The sequence below is a fragment of the Micropterus salmoides genome, unplaced genomic scaffold, assembly GCF_014851395.1.
Source record: "Micropterus salmoides isolate LMB-PRFRI ecotype aquatic unplaced genomic scaffold, ASM1485139v1 Ms_hic_scaffold_3741, whole genome shotgun sequence".
Taxonomy (NCBI): domain Eukaryota; kingdom Metazoa; phylum Chordata; class Actinopteri; order Centrarchiformes; family Centrarchidae; genus Micropterus; species Micropterus salmoides.
This window is the reverse complement of record NW_024043086.1, coordinates 15,638-37,871: the sequence shown is the minus strand read 5'-3', so window position 1 is coordinate 37,871 and position 22,234 is coordinate 15,638. Positions and strand designations below refer to the sequence as shown.

Sequence of the window (22,234 nt, the reverse complement as noted above, 5' to 3'; positions counted from 1 at the left end):
CAAGTTAACAAGGAGAAGATCACCGTCAGAGCTTACAAAGGGATTTCACATTTGCTTTCATGCTTGCTTTAGTGCTCACTTTAGAAACTTAGTTGGTAAGAGTGAGAAGGGAAAGGTCACTAAACATCTGGTGAAGTAGTACTTCTCAGACACAACAATTTAACATTTTGAGATGTTATGGAAATAAATCTGAAGATTTCTGGCACTTCTTTGGACAACAAATAAAAGCAATGTTGCACTTGAGCCACTAGAGAGAGCTGTTAGTCTGTTGGAAACTTGTCTGTCTGAGCCAAGTCCTTTAGTTTCATGGTGGTATGAGCTGGCGGTAGATGGTGGAGGTAATTAAAACAAATTAGCTACTGATATCATGAGCCTCATCGAAGATTAACAGAAGTTTAACTGTAACACTTAAGTTAATCACTGCGAGCCATCAGCCAGACAAACTAATATTTACCCCAAGCTCCTGACAGAAATCTGAGGAAACACTTAAAATGTGTCAGCTGCGGTTCATAAGAGGAAACAGTTGTGATTCTCCTGGTCTGAACTTCAGTTGGGTGCTCTGCTTTAAAAGAAACCCAGCAATGTCTGTACTGTATGTTAGCTGTGGCATCCTCATTTACCCAATTCCAGTTCAGTGTTCATAAAAAAACAAGCCTTAAAGTGAAGCTTGTCACTGATTATGCCAAATGTACTACATGAATGAAGGAGGATATGTTTTCTGGTTATCGGCAGGGGAAATTAAAGCATTACGAACAAGTAGGGCCTAATATCCCTGTCAGGACTTAAAAGCCATCTAGTAGGGTTTTATTATTCTACAGTGAGCTTAACGAACTTTATTTTTGTAAGTTTCTAATTTCAATATTATATTTTTAAAATGTTCCTAAAATAACTTTTGCTTTTTCACATTAGCATTTTTATGACTTTATCCATGTTGCATTAGTTTGAATTTGTCACATCATCTAGTAACATACGTTCTACTCGACAGTAAGTTCATGATTTTTACTATTTACTGTATCTTGTTTACTATATGTTTACCATATATTGTATAATGTCATATAATAATGTGATAAGTTATTGTTATAACTTAAAACGTTTCATATTATAATGTAAAAACTTTTATAACATAAAATGTTTTACGTTATCAGTTGATGACATGTATTAAAAGCATCATCACTGTCCCCAGTTTACACCTGTGAAACTTGAGACCTTTGTCTTCAAGATAGACAGCTTTTTTCATTACTTGTTACTCAAAACGTTATGTAGATAGATTTAAGAATAAGAGAACTTCCATTATTCATCATCATCATTATCATCATCATCATCAGCTGGGGTGATGATGGTGCAGTAGATGAGACACATGCCTTTGTTGTGGCGGATCTAGGTTCAATTCCCACTGCGACAAATCCTGAGTAAGACATCTAATCCCTAGTTGCTTTTTTTTTTGGATAAAAGTGGCAGACCTGACAAGATTTCTCCACATGTTAAAGAGAGGTTGTTGTAAGAGCAATGCTCTTGTTTTTTTGCCTTTCCAAAATCAAAAACACAAGTCTGGAAAAAATATAAGAAATACATTATACTATTTGTATACATAAGCTGGAAATAGCATCTATAACTATGTTCCCCAGCTCAAGGAGACCTTTCAAAGGGTTTTATCCATCATCCATCCATCGTCAACCGTTTATTCTGCGAAAGGCAGGGTACACCCTGGACAGGTCGCCAATCCATCACAGGGCCACATGTAGACAAACAACCAGTCACACTCACACTCACACCTATGGACAATTTACGGTCACCAATCAACCTAGGCCACATTGGACGGTGGGAGGAAGCCGTAGCACCCAGAGAGAACCCACGCAGACACTAGAACATGCAAACTCCACCCAGAAAGGCAATCGGAGTTTGAACCCACTACCTCCTTCCTGTGAGGCCACAGGGCTGGATAGCACTGTGGGGGTTTTATGTTCTTAGCAATATTTTTTCCTAGGTCAAATGTGTACAATATAATATATGTAAAAATATGTATATTTTTCTGGGTCACATTGTCAATATGTTGAAATCACCTACCTACATAATGATGTTATACTCCTTGAGACCTACTCCTTCAAATTTGCAAGGGCGATAGTTTCCTTGAGTTTAGGCATTGATATCTCCACAGTGGCTGAACAGATTGTTACCATTTAAACCTCATTTGAAACATCCATCTCCTTTCCAATCCAAATCTTCCAAGATAACACTTACCAATCTCTTGCAATGTTAGCTTATATTGAGAGACACATGCTGGAACATAGGACCCTAGAAATGTAGGGACTAGCCCCTAACTACATTATTTTGTGAGATTGAAGGTTATGTACATCCACTGTGTGAGAGCCTTGATGCTAATGTCAGAGTTCAGGGTAAGTTTCTGTTTCCAGTTCTGTTCTGCTTTATTGTTACAGTACACTTCACTAAGCCCAGCCAAAAGATGTTACCCAAAAAAAGATATTACTCATGGGTTTGTAAGTATGAAATATGAATAATAAAGCATAAATGAAATGAAATAAAATGAACCTTGTCCAAGTAAGCTAAGTCATCAAACAGAGTTATGTATTTATTAAATATTGCTTTGAGCATTTAGCTTGGCCTCAGTCTTTTAGCATGATATCAAGTAAACCATAAGTCAGCCGGAGACACTGTTTCCCAACAACTAATGAAGCTAAAGTTAGCTGAGATTAGCCAGCTACAGCTGATAAATCTGCCAGCAATAGCTGGCAAAATCCATTGTCGTACTAAAAATAGATTGCTTTTGTCTACATCTGTCTAATATCAGGGAATTAATTCAAAGGTTTCTAAGAATGCAACTGCATGCTTGACAGGCAACAGTAATTAAAGGGGGCAGGGCTTAGTGAACAGTCAGTTCTCTTAAAGGGAGGTAATTTTTTTATAGTATAGTAGATTCATAGTCATTATAGATCTCATCGATTACCTGGGCTCTCCCTGCCACAGATAGATGGCCTCTCTTTAACTTATATATACTGTAACTTCCCAGTTATTTCAGGCACAAGCTTTAGCCAATAAGCTGCTGCTGATCCCAGCTTCACAGAAGAACATGAATCTGTCTCTCTAACGTGTCTCTGCCTTGCCTACCACTGCAAAATGATTTAGCATGTGTGCCACTTCTCACTGTGATGTACAAAAAAACAAATAATTGAATGGACTGGGAAAATTACTGTCTCATGCAAAATCACGGTCAACCAAGGCTGTGCTAATGTTTGTGTTCAATTGTAATTAGGCTAAATCTCTGTATGGTAACTTATTTCTTTTGTAAGAGAAGAGCTACCAAATGTCTGGTGAGGTTTATTCTGCATGCCAAGAGACTTACTTTTATCTCAAGTTCTGCAGGTGATGTACCTTAGCCTACCCAGAAGGTTAGGTCAGCTTGGTTGGTTATGTAACATGTTTAGCCTTTTCTTTACATAGGCCCTAATATAGCAGCTATGGCCCAAATCCTTACTGAGATCAAACAAGTAACCTTGGGCCATGGCATTGCCATGGTGTTTTACAGCATGGTAATAAATACACTGTACTAAATATAGAGAGAGGACACAACAGATATGGTCCCTGGACATATAGCCAGAGAAAATCCTGAAACTTCATCATCCTCTGTGCAGAATTGTTTTTATTGGTCTTGACTGGCTGAGGAAACAGACAGACTGTGGACCATCAAGAGCTACATTTTGCTTGTGAGGGAAAGTTAGCGGCCTATTGCATTAAGTATACTCCTCTTAAATTGGATAAGAACAGTAGAAGGTGAAAAACAATAGGTATTATGTAGGTCTGGTTTGATCTAATACCAGTGGGCTTATATGCTTTATATGGTATTTCACACCACTCTTATAAATCTTCATGGTATTGAGTCTTTATTTCATTGTTCAACTCAAACTCTTATTCAAAGTTATCTATTTTTTATTTATTGTACTGGTATTTTGGTGTATTGGTACTACTTTCTTTTAACTTTAATAACACAACCATTAGCCAATCTTTCTCTATCTCTATTACAGACAGTAATGTGTACACACACACACACACCACGCACACACACACACACACACAGACTGCACCTGCAGAGTTAGTGGTATGTTCAGGACATGACATGCTACGTAACAGTACAGGTCACACCATTTGAACTCACCTTCAGGTGGCTACCGAAGCTTACAGTTCTCATCTTTAAATCCTGACCTGACTTGAAGTGTGCACACACTCACACATAACACATATGCACACCGCTCAATCAAAAATGTATTATTATTTTTAAATATTTGTACACATGACTCATTTGCTTCCTTTGGTAAAATAAGGAGAGAGCATTAACACCATATTATATCTGCTGGAACACATTCAGTATGTGGGTCCAGGTTAGCGTGTGTCAGTGAATGGATTGTTTTGCAACCAAAGCCAATTACAGACATACAGGAATTGAGAGACAGAGGGCATGGTGATGTCATTTCCAACAAATGGCTGTTTGTCACTGAAACATGCAGTGCAAACCTTATGTGTCTGTTGAAATTTTGCAATGTTCTGAAAGAAACAACAACACTGCACAATGGTGTCAAGAATTGGAAATGTGTCAAAATAAACTAAGGAAATTATTATAAATAAAGTCATAAAGTCATAAATAAAATGCATATAATGACAACAAAACTATCGATACATGTAAATTCAAACATGCTTAAAGTTTGGCTTAAAAATGTCTCTTATGTCATCTTAAGTTTGCAAAAGTTATAAAGCTGCTGCAGTATTTTACATTACATAGTCACTGGGCTGGTTTTTTAAAGCATTTGGGAACATCACTATAATCTCATGGCACTATAGACTTCAATACCCCCATCAAGCTGTAAGCTCCTTGTATAAGACATTTGCCTGGGTGTTGGGATGGGAAGAAATTATACACTGGGGGAGGTGCGAACAGGTGGATGGGTGGAGAGAGGAAGGAAGGAAGACAGACAGTGATAGCGCTGATCCTCATTCTTGGACATGGAGAGAGAGAAGACAAGGAGGGTAAAGGTAGGGGGGAAGATGTACTGAAGCAGGAAAGGAGGGAGGCAGTATCATAGGGGGGAGGAACATTGAGAAGGAGGGAGGAGCCCTTGATCCTGGGCTTCTGACCTGGTGTCTTGGAGCTCCACCTTGGCTGAAAATCTCACTGAGGATTTACTGTTGGGACCTTTAGACTGAACTCTGAGCTCTCGGGACTTTCCTCCTTTGAGATTCAATTAACTGGAATATTCACTCAGAGACTCACTACCTGCTACTTGCTGGAGTCCTTCCTACTGAATGGGAGATTTCCAAGTGTGGTATGAGAAAAAAAATATTTGTGTAGTTGTTGTGTGTAGTTGTGGTGTGTCTTGCTCCAATGTCCTAACAGAGTCTAGCGAGTTTCTGAAATGCTATGTTCACAAAAATGTGTTTTACAGCAGATTGAGACGGGACATTGTTAAGGACTCGTGAGAGGAAGTTTCAACATTGCAGTTTGTCCCAGTGTAGTTGTTACACACCTGAAAAATGCTAATATTCAGCAGTTCTTAGTAGTACCTCTAATTCACTGATCTTTTTCTTGGTTTCTACCTTTTGACTTTGTGCAGTAGCATCGGTGTGCAGGGCCAGAGGCTAATCTAAGTATGTCTTCTCAGGGATTTATTTGGCTTACTAATGAGCTTTCAGTAATGTCCAAGCTTCACTTAAAGTTGACATCTTGTTGCAGGTTCTCAGCACAATAGGCCACAGAATAGAACTGCTGCTATTAATACTGCTACTATCAACTCTTACTAGCAATACAGTATGTACCGTAATTACAGCCACAATACAATTAAAGAATTTCAGCTCCAAAGAATTTGTCCTCTTAAATATGTTTTCTATTTGAAGATTGTTGTTTTTGGAAAGTTTATATTAACATTTGAGTAATTGTGCTGAGTCACATGAACACTGACTGGATTTCCAAACTACTTTTTTAACCATCAACTTAATAACTAGTCTACAGAGAATAACCTGCCCAGAGATTATTATTCATCTGAGTTGTATAAAATAATCTACATTAATTTCCTGTAATCCATCAGAAACAGACCCAAATATAGACCTCGAAGTTCACATAAGCTCAGTAGCATAATGTTGAGCCATTATCTAGACAGTTCGACAAAGGTCATTAGTCACATAATGACTTATCATGTATTTATTGTAAAATGGTGTGACTAAGCCATCTAACAAATATTCATACTCTTTACTTGAGAAAAACTACCAATGCCACACTGTAAAAATAAATTTTAATAAAATGTATGACTTCAGAAGTAATAATACACAAGAATTATCAGCTAAATGTATTTTAAAAAAGTAAAAGAAATAGCCCTTTTCAGAATGTTACATTATTAAGACTGATGAGTAAACATGCAAGCAAAATCTTTATGTAGCAAGTAACTATGCACTGTAAGGTAGATTAATCTAGTAGCACATTAAACAACATAACATATCTTAATCATCAAATGTTTTGTATGTAAAACCTTTATCTGCAAAGTAAGTTGTTAAATGCATATTGTGGTGTAAAAAAACTACAATATTTCCCCTTTGAGATGTAGTGGAGTAGTAGTAGAAAGCAGCAGAAAAGTACTAAAGTACTGAAGTGAATGTACCATTGCTGACAAGGCCTGTAAGTGGATGGATATCAGGAGTGGAAAAAGTTAGAAAGAAGACATCTTCATACTTATTATGAATCTTTCCTTTATGTATGATCTAATTTTATACATTGACTTAAAATGTAGTTCTACTGCTTCATTACATTAAAATGTGTATCACTTATTTTTTCTCTGTCTTGCAGTGAGTAATATGAGGAAGCCTTTGAATGGGCTGGATCCTGGAATCACACTGCAGGGCTTCCATTGTTGTTAGACTGGGAAGCAGCATGCAAACAAATCGGTGAACCATCGCGGCCTGTCAAACCCCCGCCCTCGTAGCCACCATCAAAGCACCCTTGGGGGGGATTCCATACACATCCACTCTGCCTGATAACCTGCGCCAAACACCATGGATTTCATGTTACCCATAAGAAGTAAAAAAATTATGACTTCCTCCGGCTCTGCGCCTCTTCTGGGCCCTCACAGCAGTTGGACCAGGCACCAGTACCATGGTGTCAAAAGAAAGCTGCGGCCCGGACGGATTCTGGGCTTCATTATCAGCCTGCTGGTGGTCTGCACAGTCTTCTCATGGAGTGCCTTGTCGCTGGCTACAACAGTGGCCAAGGAGCTGGAGTCGGTCGTTGAGGGTCACCTGAGGCAGCAGTGCCCCAAAGAACTCTGCTGCAGCACCAAAACCTCTCAGTCGCACTAGAGGACACACCACTGGCCATGCAATCGGCTGATTTAGAGATGAATCATGGGGACTACCCAACGGACTACTTCAGTGTGGAGGACAGACGCAAGGGCTATGTGGTTTTTCATATGTTTGGCATGTTGTACATGTTCATAGCCTTAGCCATTGTCTGCGATGAGTTCTTTGTTCCTGCTCTCACTGTAATCACAGAGAAGCTGCAGATTTCTGATGATGTAGCAGGAGCCACTTTCATGGCGGCAGGTGGCTCAGCCCCAGAGCTCTTCACCTCAGTCATAGGAGTCTTCATCTCCCACAGCAATGTGGGTATCGGTACCATTGTGGGCTCTGCCGTCTTCAACATCCTGTTTGTGATCGGGATGTGCGCCCTGTTCTCCAAAGAGGTGCTGAACCTCACCTGGTGGCCTCTGTTTAGAGATGTCTCGTTCTACATCATTGGCTTGCTCATGCTCATCTATTTCTTTCTGGATAATGAAATCACGTTGGGGGAAAGTATCGGCCTGTTGATGTGCTACAGCTTCTATGTGACATTCATGAAGTTCAATGCCAAAGTAGAAATTGTCATCAAGGGCTTTTTGGGCAGCAACCAGGTGGACGAGCTGGAGGCTGCACCAAAGGTGAGTCTGACTCCTTCATCTGTTCATCCATCCACCCATCCATCTTCCTCTATTCCTTCTCTCTAGATACCCACCCTACTCTTGCCACTTTATGCTCAACAGCACCCATCTTTTACTCCATCTTGGGAACCAACAGCTCATCCTTACATTCATCCTCTATACCCATACATTTACCCCAATGTTCTTGTTCACTGATCGACCCCTCCGTCCACTGAAGGAGCATCTGCATCAGAAACAACCATCAAGAAGTTTTAGATTCTTTAGTGACTTTTTAACTTGCGAGAGAGCAGGAAAAATTGAGTGAAAACCTCTTAAAAGTGGAAAATATCCAACTGAGATTCAAAATGTTAAAGAAGTGGGTTTTTTGTGTACAAGTGAACATTTGTGATTCTTGACACGAGTTTCTGATGCGGATGGGGTTATGACATTTCATATGTTTTTTTTTCAGTGTCTCTAGGTTGAAATCTGGGATTCTGTTGATGACTGATCTGAGAAAAGCATTGGTATTTTCACAATGAACAAGATCACAGAGTGAACCTGTCACAGCCACTGACCATGAGAATAATAATGCTGCTGTTCTGGGAATCTGAGAGGGTGTTATGCTAGAAGCAGATAGGCAGCAAAGTGCTCCCAAATTTCACTCTGGAAGGATATAAAGATTTGTCTTAACCTACCACCTGTGCAGATCGGACAGTGCCAGAAGCAGCGCCAGATAGGCCTTTTGGTGCTGACTAAGTCTAAGAACTGGCCTCGTCTTCAGTCACTAATTTTAGTCACAAAGTTCAGACTAGAATAGGGCTGATGTAACAGAGGTAACAGTGCCACTCCGTAAATGGGATTAAAATGCAAAGATATTTTACCATCATGTTCAGTGAAGATGATCAATTCTGAGAGGCTGTTTCTAAAATTTGCCAGTCATATCTACCCTAAAGTGGTCGGGACTATACAAGCCTGAAAGTGTAATCAATATCTATTCGAAATCCTGCTATCCTTTTGTTCATCCAATTTAGAAATTAGTTCCTGCAAGTAACAATGGGAGCACATTTTCACAAATGCCAGTCAGAACATTGGAAATAACAATGCAATTTTGCAAAATATCACATTCATGGTTATTTCTAAATTCTGTGCTAGGAGTTAATCATTTCAAAGTCCTTTGTGGGTTGTTTTTGAATAATTGTAGTAAATAATAATAATAATAATGATAATAGTTGTGAGAGGGATGGGCTCCTGAGAGCATCCTGTATGATAAAATTAGTCAACACTGAAAGCAGAAGAAATTAGCCCGGACATCCTTGTTGCATCTCTTCAACATCTTCAGCACGCTTCCTCCTTTAGCTCTTCTCATATTTGTCCTGACATTGGCAAAAGTGGTCTCTTGACTCTGGATAAAGGCCCTAGCTCTGAATGTTGTTTTGTCCTCTAGATTAGCTCATAATTTCAAAGCAGCTGTGCTCAATGATCCTATTACACACAAATCCAGAATGCCTCTGTATATGGCGTCATAATGTAAGGAAGACTTAAGAACGTATAGAGTTTTTACAATTGAAAACACTTTATTTATCATTCTGGAAGTGTGACGTTAGTGTTTTGTCTCTGAAAGGAGACACCATCACAACACTAATCACTTCATGTCAGCTATGAGAAGATGACTAGAAAGTGTAATATTAAGGTTAGCTTGGAGTGCTCATTGTGCTGCTTGCTGCTGTGTTTATAAATAACACATAGAGAATGAGACTGCATGAATACAAGATTCAAAGGTTCACACACACACACGTACATACACACAATGAAGCTATTTTGTTTTTCACATTTGTCTCTCCGTCTTTTGTTCTGTCTGTGTGTGCAGTTGGAGTCAGATCTGTTGCTCTCTGATGTTGTAATCTCATACGGCGCTCAGGTGACAAATGCTAAAATACTTTAGGCTGATCTTAGAGCAGCTTGCCCGTAGCCTAGACTGACATCACCCATCACCAGCTCTTCAGCGGCATATACAGTGCTCTGTTGCACAACATCTGGCTTTTCTTTTTCTGGAAACATTAATTACAGATCATGTAAAAAAAAAATCACAACAGGCGAATTACTTGATGTGTTGTGCTCAAACATGTATACAGAACAAACTCTTCAGATTCACAAGTGGTTGAAAACACTTCTTAGAAAGACTATTTTTATGGCAGTAATTCAGGCCAGTAGAACTTTTAGGTAACACATGAGCTCATGATCACCTGTGTCCAGTTTGGTATGATCTGCTTTAAAGATCCTTCCCCTAAATGCTAATTAATCTACTTTCCAATAAGCATGACTTGCTTTTCTTTAGGGACTATTCTTTCTGCATATTGATCACTTATTGATCACTTAATATATAAACATAAATCTAATTTGTTTAGCCTCTTTTCCTGATGACATATCATTGATAGTTGATTTAGTACTTTTCAGTTTCTTTCATTATATTCAGGTAGAGAAAACTGTATTTTTTATTTCATTGTAATCCGTTCACCAACAATCAGTTACTGACAATAACGATAACGTTTTTTTCTAAGGCTCTAAGTATATCACGTGTACTGTGTAGTATATCTAAGCCACTTTTGTAAAGTTTTTCTTTTTATTCTAAACTTGTGAGCACATACAGTCTATTTGAATGCTCACCCGCCTCTGTCACAATCAGTGCTCTGATGGACAAGCTCTGTTTGACATTTGTGCCCTTCTGGGAATCAGCTGTTCTTCAGACTGCCTCACCTCAGCCCAAGAACAGCTTTTCTCTTTCTGTCGTCCGGCACTTGATGTCCAACTGCCTTGCCCTCATGTGTCGCTAGCTGGTAAATAATCCCCCAGGTTAATGCTCTTCAATCCCATTAGAGACGCTAATTATAGTTAGACGGTCCCTGGGGGAGCAGGAATCAGGAGCATCACTGAGATAAAAGACTGAATGCTCCTCTCTCAGCCCGCAGCTGTGTTTTTTATTTTATTTTTTTTAGTTTGTGCATGGTCGGGGGAGTGTTGCAGGTGGTTTTGCACAGTACATTCAGTGCCTACAGTGTCAATGTATAAAGGGTGAGAGAGAAGATCTGCTGGTTTGCTCACTGATGGCAGTAAAGACGATAATCCTCTCTGATCCCCTAATCAACTGCTTACCTTCAGTGACGACAGCAAACATACAGCCCAGCACATTGTCATTCAGTGTCTACAGAGAACAAAATGTTAAAATTCTCCTTACAATCATCGATATCAGACCTGGATCACAATGCAGCAGTGTTGTGCATCCACGCCCTCATAAACAGTTAAACTAAGGGTTTTCTTGACATAAGTATCTGTATAGCAAAGGAAGATGAATTCATCAATAGTTATTACTTGTCATATTTTTACTTATTATAGTTCTACTGCTGCACATAAATAAGGTTTTTAATATTCATGAACCATACTGTAGATACACATTGCCTTTTAATGTATTTATTCAACATATTACAGCTGAAATAATAAAACCTTTTTTTAACGATAGTCACACATTTTTGGTTGGTTCAGTTCTGGGGTCAGCACAAAGATTACTTGATTGGTTTTACACTTGCAGCTGTTTGCTTCAGTTCCACAGCAGGTCTGACTTTGTAATTTCAGATCATTGTGCTCATGATCAAAATGCTGCTTTCTAAACATGAATCAGCTGTTTGTTGAAAGACAAGTATTTATAACTGTTGAGGTGTTGTGTTGAGCACTGAGTGCTTACTGACTGCAGTGGAAATTAAAGATAAAATGAGCAGCTGCGAATATTAAAAAATATGATTGTTGTTATTTGCTGACAGATGAGAGCGAAAGAGAAATGTTTGAGAGCATTGAAGGTTGCTGCAGGACTTCACACAGAGGCTTGAAAATTACAAAGTCTAAAAGCGGTGATCTCTGCAGATTAATCCTGACTAAGTCCCACAGCTCGGACAGTCAGGTCGGCACTGGAGAGAGAGAGAGACACAGAGAGACACAGAGAGAGAGAGAGAACAAGGGAAGAAAATGGAAATTTGGGAATATTGCGTTCCGAGATTTGAAAAGGTGATCTGATTGTGCATCAATGATGACAGTGATGGTGATGAGTGGGATGAAGAGAAAGTTTAGTGCAAATCTTTAGGATTGTAGGATTTGAGAGGCTTTCAGTGTCTGCAGCTCCTCGTCTGGACCAGGGATGAGACCAGTGACCTGGAACAGCAGAGCAGACGAAAGCATTTTGGGAGCTTTCTTCTTATTGTAAACAAATCATCTATGGGTCCCAAAAAACTCTTTTTTATAACATGAAGAAGCTCTGCTTGCAATAACTTATAGTCTGGATGAATATCAGACCAAAGACAAAGTTTTAATCTAGAAAGACATTAAAATTATGCTTCATAAGTTACAGCTGTTGAACATGTTAATGGCAGGAAATGGCCAGTGATGAGATGTGCTTTTTAACAAAAAGGACAAGTTAAGACAAATTCTCTGTGCAATGATGTTTTTCTTGCACCCTGCTGGAATGCCAAAAAAAAAAATAATAATAATTAGGCATTGGACGAGCTGATTTTTTGTTTAAATGACATAACTGGCTGGAAGTGATTTGAGAATGATTTGGGGTGATTAGTCAGTGGTGATTCACGTGGGACAGGAGAGGTTGCAGCTCCAGCAGAGGAGCTCTAGAACCTTGGAAATACATCAGTGGAGATGATAGCTGAGTGAAATAAGGACAAAGGTGACAAAGATTAGCAACATTTTAAAATAAGTTACCGTGCAAAATACAAACATTTTACAAAATGCAACATCTATGTAGACTGTGCAAGAAAAAGCCTACTAACTAAGTGTTGGTGTTTTTAGATTGATGGCTTTGGAGGATGAAGGTGTTACTTAAACCATTTTTTTAACATGAAGGACAATAATTAAAATCCAGTTTAGGTTACAACAGATTCTACAGCACGTTTTAAGTGACTTTTGTCATCAAGCAACTCTCAGGAGCCATGTGAGCACAAACCATCATCAACCAATGCCAAGCTGTCCTCTGCTATTGGAGCTCAGCAATCACATGGATAGTGCAGCCAGGTGTCCACAGCTTCTTCTTTTTCATTCAAAGGATTCAAAGTGTCAGATTTTCAAGTTTCCCTGTACACTGAAATTCTAACTTTGCTGTCCACATCAAATGCCTACATTAAAAGTAAAATGAAATATATGTATAAATAAAATACAATGAAAAAAATGCAATAGAGATATAAAATAAGCTTTAAATATAAAAGTGTCAGACATCATAACATAGTATGGTCAAACATCATACCTCATTAACCTGAAATTCAAAATGAATCTGTTCATTTTGTTTAATAAGAATGATTCTATAAAAAAACAGCAGCATGAAATACCTCCATCTTTAGTGAAAAGACATCAGTTTCACACATTTCTGAAATGACATCCTGTGTTTTAGCTGATTTTGATAAGTCTAAGTAGGTGAACTGAACAGCTGAATGAAATTCATGAACATTATTTAACCATCCAGGGGAGTAACTGAAACAATACATTCAAATGAATCTGCATTGGACAAATATAACAAGTCTATAGGAGTGATACCCCTGTTAACAGTAAAAAGAAACCCTTAGCTTTAGCCTCGCTGTAGCTGCCATGACAGCAGCAGGTGTCCTGTCAGATGCAAGATAAAGGGATTATCTGCTCAAACTCTGCGGCCTCCATCATGAAAACGTGTCAACAACAAAACCCTCCACCTCTCTGCCTGGTGTTGGTGATCTGTGATCTGCTTTTCAAAGATTGAGTTAGATTCTTCTTAAGCGCTTGGTTGTCTTGGTAGGACTTTTTTACTGTATAATATGAATTAGGAAGTGTACGCAAAGCAAAGGAAGAGTTACTTCGGCTGTGTAATTGTTTGCGTGAGTTAACTCCATATGAAGTTTAGCATTATTTTAGGAAAAAGATGAGGCACACAGACAAAATAGTGCTATTGTAGCTCCTAAGATTCAGAATGATCGTAACGTACCATATCCATCCACATCCATCATTTTTAAATACAAGGCTGCTGCGTGCCTCCTTCATACAAAGCAAACTGTACCCAGGACAATAGCAGGCCCATTTTAAGATATCTTTCATTCTGTTTGCTGTAACATCCTAGAAAGCACATTTACTTGTTTAGCACAATTTAAAAAATAAATCTGGCATTGTAAATGTTCATACAAACCTTGAGCTCTGAACAGTAGACAAAGAAAATGACAGTTTGTTCATTTGTTGTATACTTTGGATTTTATTTTATTTCTTACTCCCAGGAATTACACAAGTGCAAAAGCATCTTTCTGAAGCCTTTAATACGCATAAAACTTCAGAACATTAGTTAAATCTAACGTGACTGAATGGCTAGGCAAACTGACCACCAGTGTATACAGGATTGGTTGTGAATTTATATTTTATTTGTTACACTGAAGTTACACTGTCAAGAAAAAGTGGTTTTGGTCCCAACCATCATTTTTACTTAATGTCTAACCAAGTCAGAAAACATAAACAATTTTTTTCTAATAAAGTTCGCCCAGGTTTCATGGAGAAAACGTGCGTGTGATTGATCTGAGCAGCTTCCTTACTGTAGTTCTTTTTTTACTGAGTTTGTCTTTAGAGGATAATGACACTTTACATCATAGTATGGTCTGCCTCAATCTGATGCCAACCACCTCTACAGGAAAACTGCAGAGACTGAATGACTAGATAATGTAGTGGATGGTTTGTGTGGTGAAAGAGATCTGTGTGCATGACTCAAAATGGAAATTATTATTCCAGTCATAACTATAATATATAAACTTTAAAAGTGGATAAACCAAAAAAACTATTTACATTTACATTTGACAATAAAACAAACCTTTAACCTTGAAAATCTTGAAACATCCATGATTCCCACACCAACTTGTTTGTGTGAGTGTATGTGTGTGTTTCTCTATGTGGTGACACCGCTGTGCTGTATATGTCCTCTGAAGAAATGGCTGAGGTTGAGATTTAGCATGAGCCCTCCCCTGCATTTGTGTGTGTGTGTGTGTTGTGTGTGTGTGTGTGTGTGTAGGAACCTAGCCTTTATGTTGGAACGAGACCCAAAACCTCTGGCACCGGTTCACCCCCACCGTGAAAAGGAGGAAAGATGGATGTCTACCCCCACCCCCCTCCCACACACACACACACACAAAGGAAGAGGAAATGTGCTATATACAGTAGATAAAGCAAATTAGCTGTGAAGGTTAAAGGCTGAGACTGTTCTTCTTAAAAGGGGTTAAATGGGGCTCGTGCCATTATTCCTACTTGTCCTTACCACTGGTCCATTTTAAAATATAATCTCCTTATATTTGATCTAGAAGATGAATTAAAACATGATGCTGAAAGATTTGGTTTCAGTTAGTAGGGCAGTTGAATTAAAACCTGTATCCTTGCTTTAGGAGTTGCTTTTGTTTTTCAATGTTTCGTGAAGGTCTGGTGAGTGACCAGGGTGTGAGGAGTTGAAGACATATTTAGTTTGAATACTTGCTTGAACACTTTTGGAGTCACAAGGGCTTATTGAATTAATTCTTTCACTTATCCCCTCCACACCCTGCCATTGCAGTAATGCAGTCCAATCCAACAACACCACACAGTCAACAAATTTTGCAAAACACACATTATGTTTTCTTTCTCTGTGTTTTTCCTAAAGGCAAATGCACCTGGAGATGACGAAAACAAGCTGACGGTGAGTTTATTTTTTTGTTAACTTCTCTGTGTGGAGCTTGCCAGGTCTGGTACTGGTTGTGTCATAAGAAAGCAGCTCATGTGCCTGCATCTACTTAATATAAGTCAGTATTTGATAGGAAAGGGGCTTTCTAGATATAGATCCTATGCGTAGAGACATTTAAGATGCAGCTCATCAGAGTGTTTTTTTCTCCACTCATGTTATTTGGAAGTGTTTAGTATAAAATGAAATGATGAATGATGGCAAATGTTTAATGAGAATGTAAATATGCATTCTTCCATCATTCATGTAAACATGTTGGTATTTGTGTTGGTATCTTTATAGGCCAAACCCAGGCTGCAGAGGGAAGGCAGCTGTGCCTCTCTACACAACTCACTGATGAGAAACAGCATCTTCCAGCTCATGATCCACACACTGGACCCCCTGAGTGACGAAGGTATGGGTAAGCAAAATGAAATGCACAAAACACACACATGCACTCAAATGCAACACAATCTCTAAACCAAGAATTTATGTTAAAATCTTGTGATACTATAAGCAAAAATCATTGTGATTTTATATAATATGATATTATATTACATTACATTACATTATATTCCTCCACATAGACTGTGTGACAGCAAATTAAATGTCTATTTTCTTGTCATGGTTAATGATTTAAGAATTTTAAACAGTTTTGGTGAAGATTATGATGATGAAGATTAAGCTCAGGTTTATGGACACATTTGGTTGAGATGAGTATATGGCTAGTTGGATTATTATATTAATCCAACTTCTTAGTATAGTCTACTTCTTAGTATTTCTTCATTCCTATAGCTGTGCCTCCTGCAAGTAGTCCCAGCCCAGTTCCAGCCCATTTCCCCCAGTTTCACATCAATTCATCACAAATTTTCAGAAGTTTCCTTTGTTTTAGAACGTTTCAAAGAAAAGGCGTCGATTCTTCACAAAATGGCCAAGCAGAAGTGCAAAGAAGAAGCTGCCAATGCCAACGGTGTAGGTGAGTAACAAACAGTGATGTGTCAAAAACTATGGGAGTCAATTTGTCCCACTCAAAAATCAACTGATAAATCAAGTGACAAATCAATTATCAAATCATTTCAAATTGTTCATCACGTAACTTCCTCCACTTTTAGCTTGAAACCTTTTTTATAGGTCATGACGGCACGAGTGCAGAATTGTGATATCTTTCATAAAGTGCACACAGTGTGGTAGTTCACAATCATGAAGTGAGGAGTGTCTCTGAAGAGTTTTAATTGTATCATTAATTTACATATTTTTGTTATTTATTTACTTTACTTACTAAGCTGCAGATTAATGACTCCTTTGTTTTTCTCTTGTATCCACTTATCTGATTTAAATGTGATTTTCCTATTTCTTTATTAAATCAAGAACTGACATTTGTTCATCAGCTGACTGACTGATTTGTCAATTCATCTGTCATTTGATCAATTCATTGTGAAAGGGCACAAAGGGCATCCCATACGACACTCTGTTACACTTGTGAGGATGAGCTTGGAAAATAACCTCGCATATTTTGTTTCTCAACATAGGAGCCGTCTCCCAGGCACAACCTCCAAGAAAAGCAAATTGTACTAAGTCTCAGCTTTTCTTTTGATGTCATTAGATAACTACTTTTTATTGAATACTGTCCTTTTGAAGATGTCCCTCAAACACTATTGCCACTCAGTCTCTCTCTGTCTCTCTCTCTCTCCTTTTTCTTTCCGCAAGCTGATAAAAACATTCCCAACAGTTCAAACGTAGCAGTGGAAGTCACACCACCCAACGGTGTTGTAGCAGGAAATGAGGTATGGCTTTTAGCTTTCCTCCAAGTTAAAGGCTCTCGGTACCGAGAGCTTAATTTAACATGATACATTGCCTTCAAGGAAATTGTCTAATATACTGATACTGAACACGTAAACTCCTCCTCAGGGTGGTGAGGAAGATGATGATGAAGACCAGCCTCTCAGCCTGGCCTGGCCCGACACCATCAGGAAACAGATCACCTATCTCATCATCCTGCCCATCGTCCTTCCACTGTGGATGACACTGCCAGACGTCAGGAGAGAGGTGACAACCCACTCACATTCAACCAAAAGCATGTTACATGTGCACAAACATGTACAATCAGCTGAGAGTCACACCCAAGCATATTATGTACATGAAAACATATAAATGAATATATACAAGACACATATTGTGACTAACTTAATCACGTCTCTAGTTTATTTTACTACATGTCCTGCTCAATCATTTTGGCACGTTCTAGTCTTGTTTTATTTTAGCTATTGGGCTACACTTCTCCAAGCATTGGAATCCAAATACATTGACATTATGGTATGGTATGAGGTTCTTGGCTGGGTCTAGACCAGAGAAGGATCCATTGACTGAGTGGCTGATAAACTACATTGTTGTTTTTGTTTGTTTTTTCAGACCTCAAAAAAGTTCTTCGCCATCACTTTCGTCGGCTCCATTACTTGGATTGCTTTCTTCTCCTACCTGATGGTGTGGTGGGCTCACCAGGTACTTCACACAAGCACTAGCACACACACACACACACACACACACACACACACACACACACACACACACACACACACACACACACACACACACACACGCACACACACACACACACACACACACCCTATTCTATTCTATTTCTGTGGCCTTTCTTATGAGAGTGCAGCAGTCAGGGTGTTGAATGTGTGACCACGGCAGCTAATCCCAGCTAATCTGCTTTGAGCCACAGCCAGATAAACCTGTAATGCTCTATTTTAATGGCACCACTGTAACGACAGGTCTCAAGCAGGAGGTCGTTATGTGCAAGGTCAATGCTTTTTTAGTTCCCTCTGGTGCACAGCGCTGTGTGCAAAAGTGTTGGGTGAAGTGATGGTAGACTATAAATCAGTATCATCTCAGCCTGTCGCATTACTGCTCTCATACCTTTTAAATTGCTGTACCAAACACACTGGGGAATGAAACAAGAAGCTCTCGCCTCAGTATGATTTGTTTTGTTCATACTGTGTGCACTTACTGTCTCTGGTGTGCACTAGAACAACAATATTACCATCTGTGTTATATATAAAAAACATAAAGTGACACATTTTGCCTAAAGTGATTGTAAGATTGTATTTAATTAGATTTGCTTACTTTTAGATGCAACAAAAATGTTACTGCCTCCATATGAGCTGCCATGAGTACACAGATACCAAAAGCAAGGGAAAAATGCTTTCCAGAAGATCAATGTGGTGGAGCACTGCTTGCACTGGTCTTCATCACCAAGTTTTTTTCACTGAAACTCTTTATCTGTCAGCCTTCTTATTATAACCTCAGATCTAGCTCTACAGTTTGATCATATTTGCTTTTTGTTTGTATATTATGTGTCTGATGCCATCAACAAATTGAAAATCAATAAAACTAACTGTGTCAAAATTCCAAAACAAATCCTTTTCCAAGCAAACCAGCAACACGCCAACAAGAGTGTTCTTAACTCCAAACTGTGCAGCTGCAACATTAAGAAAGTTTTTCTTCCTTTGAGGTTGGAGAAACTTTCTGGATCACAGAGGAGATAATGGGTCTGACTATATTAGCAGCTGGCACTTCGATCCCCGACCTGATCACCAGTGTCATTGTAGCACGAAAAGGCCTGGGTGACATGGCTGTGTCCAGCTCGGTGGGCTCCAACATCTTTGATATCACTGTGGGGTGAGTCCATAAACAACAAGAAAACACAGAGTGTAATAGGCCAGTGCAATATCCACTTTTAGATGAAAACACAAACTTACACCTCTCATAATTAACCTAAATAACTCCTTTATGCCCTCATCTCCCTCCAGTCTGCCATTCCCCTGGCTCATCTACAACATTGTCAACGACTTCAAGCCGGTACAGGTTAGCAGCAACGGCCTGTTCTGCGCCATCGTCCTCCTCTTCCTCATGCTGCTCTTCGTCATTATATCCATCGCGGCTTGCAAGTGGAGAATGAGCAAGATTCTGGGCTTACTCATGTTCTTGCTCTACTTCGTCTTCCTCATCGTCAGCGTCATGCTGGAGGACAAAGTCATCGTCTGCCCCATTACCATCTGAGAGAGAGCGACTCCTACTGATTGTCAGAAAGCAGAAACTGAGCATTATTGTGCTCAGGTGTAACATGATTTACAATAGGAATGGAAAAGCCTGCTCTCGCAGACACAGTCTCTTATTTGTCTCACGTACATACAAAGTAGACGACTGCATACACACACACACACACACACACACACACACACACACATATACATACATACAAGTTGTAGCACTGACTTAAATCAGTCTGCGAAATTCAGACCGGTGCATCACAGCCGCCCAGCAGCCTCACACCAGCATGGACGTCATTAACAGACTTTTTGCCACCCAATAGGAGGGACTCCTCTCTCTTTGCACCATGTGACTACATTCAGAAGCCACTATTGGTTGAAACCTGCTGAAAGCAACTGATGGACAAGTTGTGTGAATGCCACCTGTGGATGGGAGTTTCAGTTGAAGATCACCAGAGATTTGTGTTTTTTGAACTAAAGGACTGCGCTGCAGTATAAGAAGTACCTCCGCTACTCATGCACTTAAGCAAATGAGCTGGATATGGGGCTCAAAGAGACTTTATTTTTGTTTTAAAGGGCAGCAAAGCTCTGGGGAGATTCTGTGTGTCATGGGAGTCGTGGGGGAAAAGAGAAGGATCCACGGCAGCACATAAATGTGATAGATGCATAATATACCTTTAGATTTTAACCACCTGTATAAGTTCGCAATGTCCTCGAAAGAGAAACATCCAGTGTTGATAACTTGTGTGTTTTCACATACAGTACATTGCATTAAGGACACATTTGGCAGAAATTGTTACTTTATATCCCATTCATGAATATCTATAAGAGGATACATTAAATGCTAAATAGTTAGAGTGTACACAGATAGACTTAACCAAGATTAAACTGGCTAAGGTGTCATGCTCAATACGTCTGTTCATATCTGTTTATCCCCACTATCATATTTGGGTTTTTCATATAATAAGTTTGTGAGTGTGACTTTTTCTGTTCCGTCTGCCTTTACATGCACCACTTTAGAGAGAGATTACTTCAGTATTCTGACTAAAACTGGACGATTTTTTGTGCATGGAACTGTAATAAAGAGGCCAGTGTCACATTTCCTAGTAGATTATGCAGCGTTCTCTATTGTGTTTTACTTGTTAAACTCAAAAGGGTTTTTTTTCAAATTACGGTATGTATTTATAAAAAGGAGTGTTCAATATGAAAACTTATGATCCGGTTACTTCTGTAATGTTTTGCTGTAAAACTACTCATGTACTGTATAACATGTGTATATACATATACATGTATATGAAAGGAAATTATAGCAATATTTTTGCTGTGAACTTTGATCCTCATTCAAACAGGCTTAAAACAGAGCCATTGTTGCTATGTTCACACTACTTTGTGTGTCACATTAAATCTAGATTGAAAATATTACAAGAAACATAAAATGTGCCCATATTTTTATCCAGAGATTCAGTTTGTGACATATTGTATTTTTTGCAGTTTAGTTTTACTCACATCCCAAATGGCATGTAATTTATAATCACTACGGTCCTGCTGTAACAGAAAATATTAACAATATTATTGTTATAATTTTTATTGATGTGAGGCAAATGTACTAGCGACCTCATCGTCCCACCAAATATGCTGTCAATGCCATCCATCTTGTCTTTGTCAGAGGAACCACCTGTTGCAGACTGATCTGCGTGACTGCCCTTTTACAAGCTATAATGCATATCATTATTCATCAGTCATTCATTTTCCTTGTGTTGCCTGCTTTCTATGTTAAATATATGAAGTAGAGCTGAACGTGGGCAATATCTTGTATTTTATTCTCCCAGCACTGTTGGAGAAATGCTCAATAAAGGTATCATAGACATCCATGAATAACTTCCTCCAATGCTTTTTATTTCTAAAGTAATGTTAAAAGGTTAAGGTGTTACTGTACAACCTCAAAATGGAAATAAATAAATAAATGCGAAAGACGCTGTACTGCTTCAACATTTTTTGGAATTTTTATATGCTATATTTGTTTTCCAAGAACACACCGTTTTACTCAGGTGTAAATGTGTTTCTTTTTGTTCTTAGGTTTAACAAAGACAGTTTTTAGATAAACAGATCTGATTCATCTGTTTAGATGGCCATGAAAATATCAGTTCACACTCAAATGGTTAAAAATTATTTTGTGTCACAATTTTAACCCAACCGATTTTTTTTTATCGTTGTGTTTTCATAAATTGCAACTTTTACTTTTGTCCAAATGAATATGGAAAGAATTTCCATAAAATTGACCCCAAACTATGCTCTATCTTGCAATATTAAAAATATGTGTTTCATTGTGCATTTATGTGTATAAAAGATTTGTAAACTGTTTGTGTCCTGTGTGTAATCATAGTCAACACATAGTTTACAGGCCTCAACACAACCTTTATTCTCAGACTCTAGATTTAGTCTGTCTCTGCAGTATCATTTCTAAATCTGTCTCGCTCTGATGGATCATGTGCATG

The 22,234-nt window shown here is 38.7% G+C and overlaps 1 pseudogene; it reads left to right on the top strand.

The window, feature by feature from the left end:
• The first annotated feature begins 6,853 nt into the window (after nucleotides 1-6,853).
• LOC119884871 lies at nucleotides 6,854-21,106 on the top strand (annotated as a pseudogene).
• Nucleotides 21,107-22,234: the final 1,128 nt, after the last annotated feature.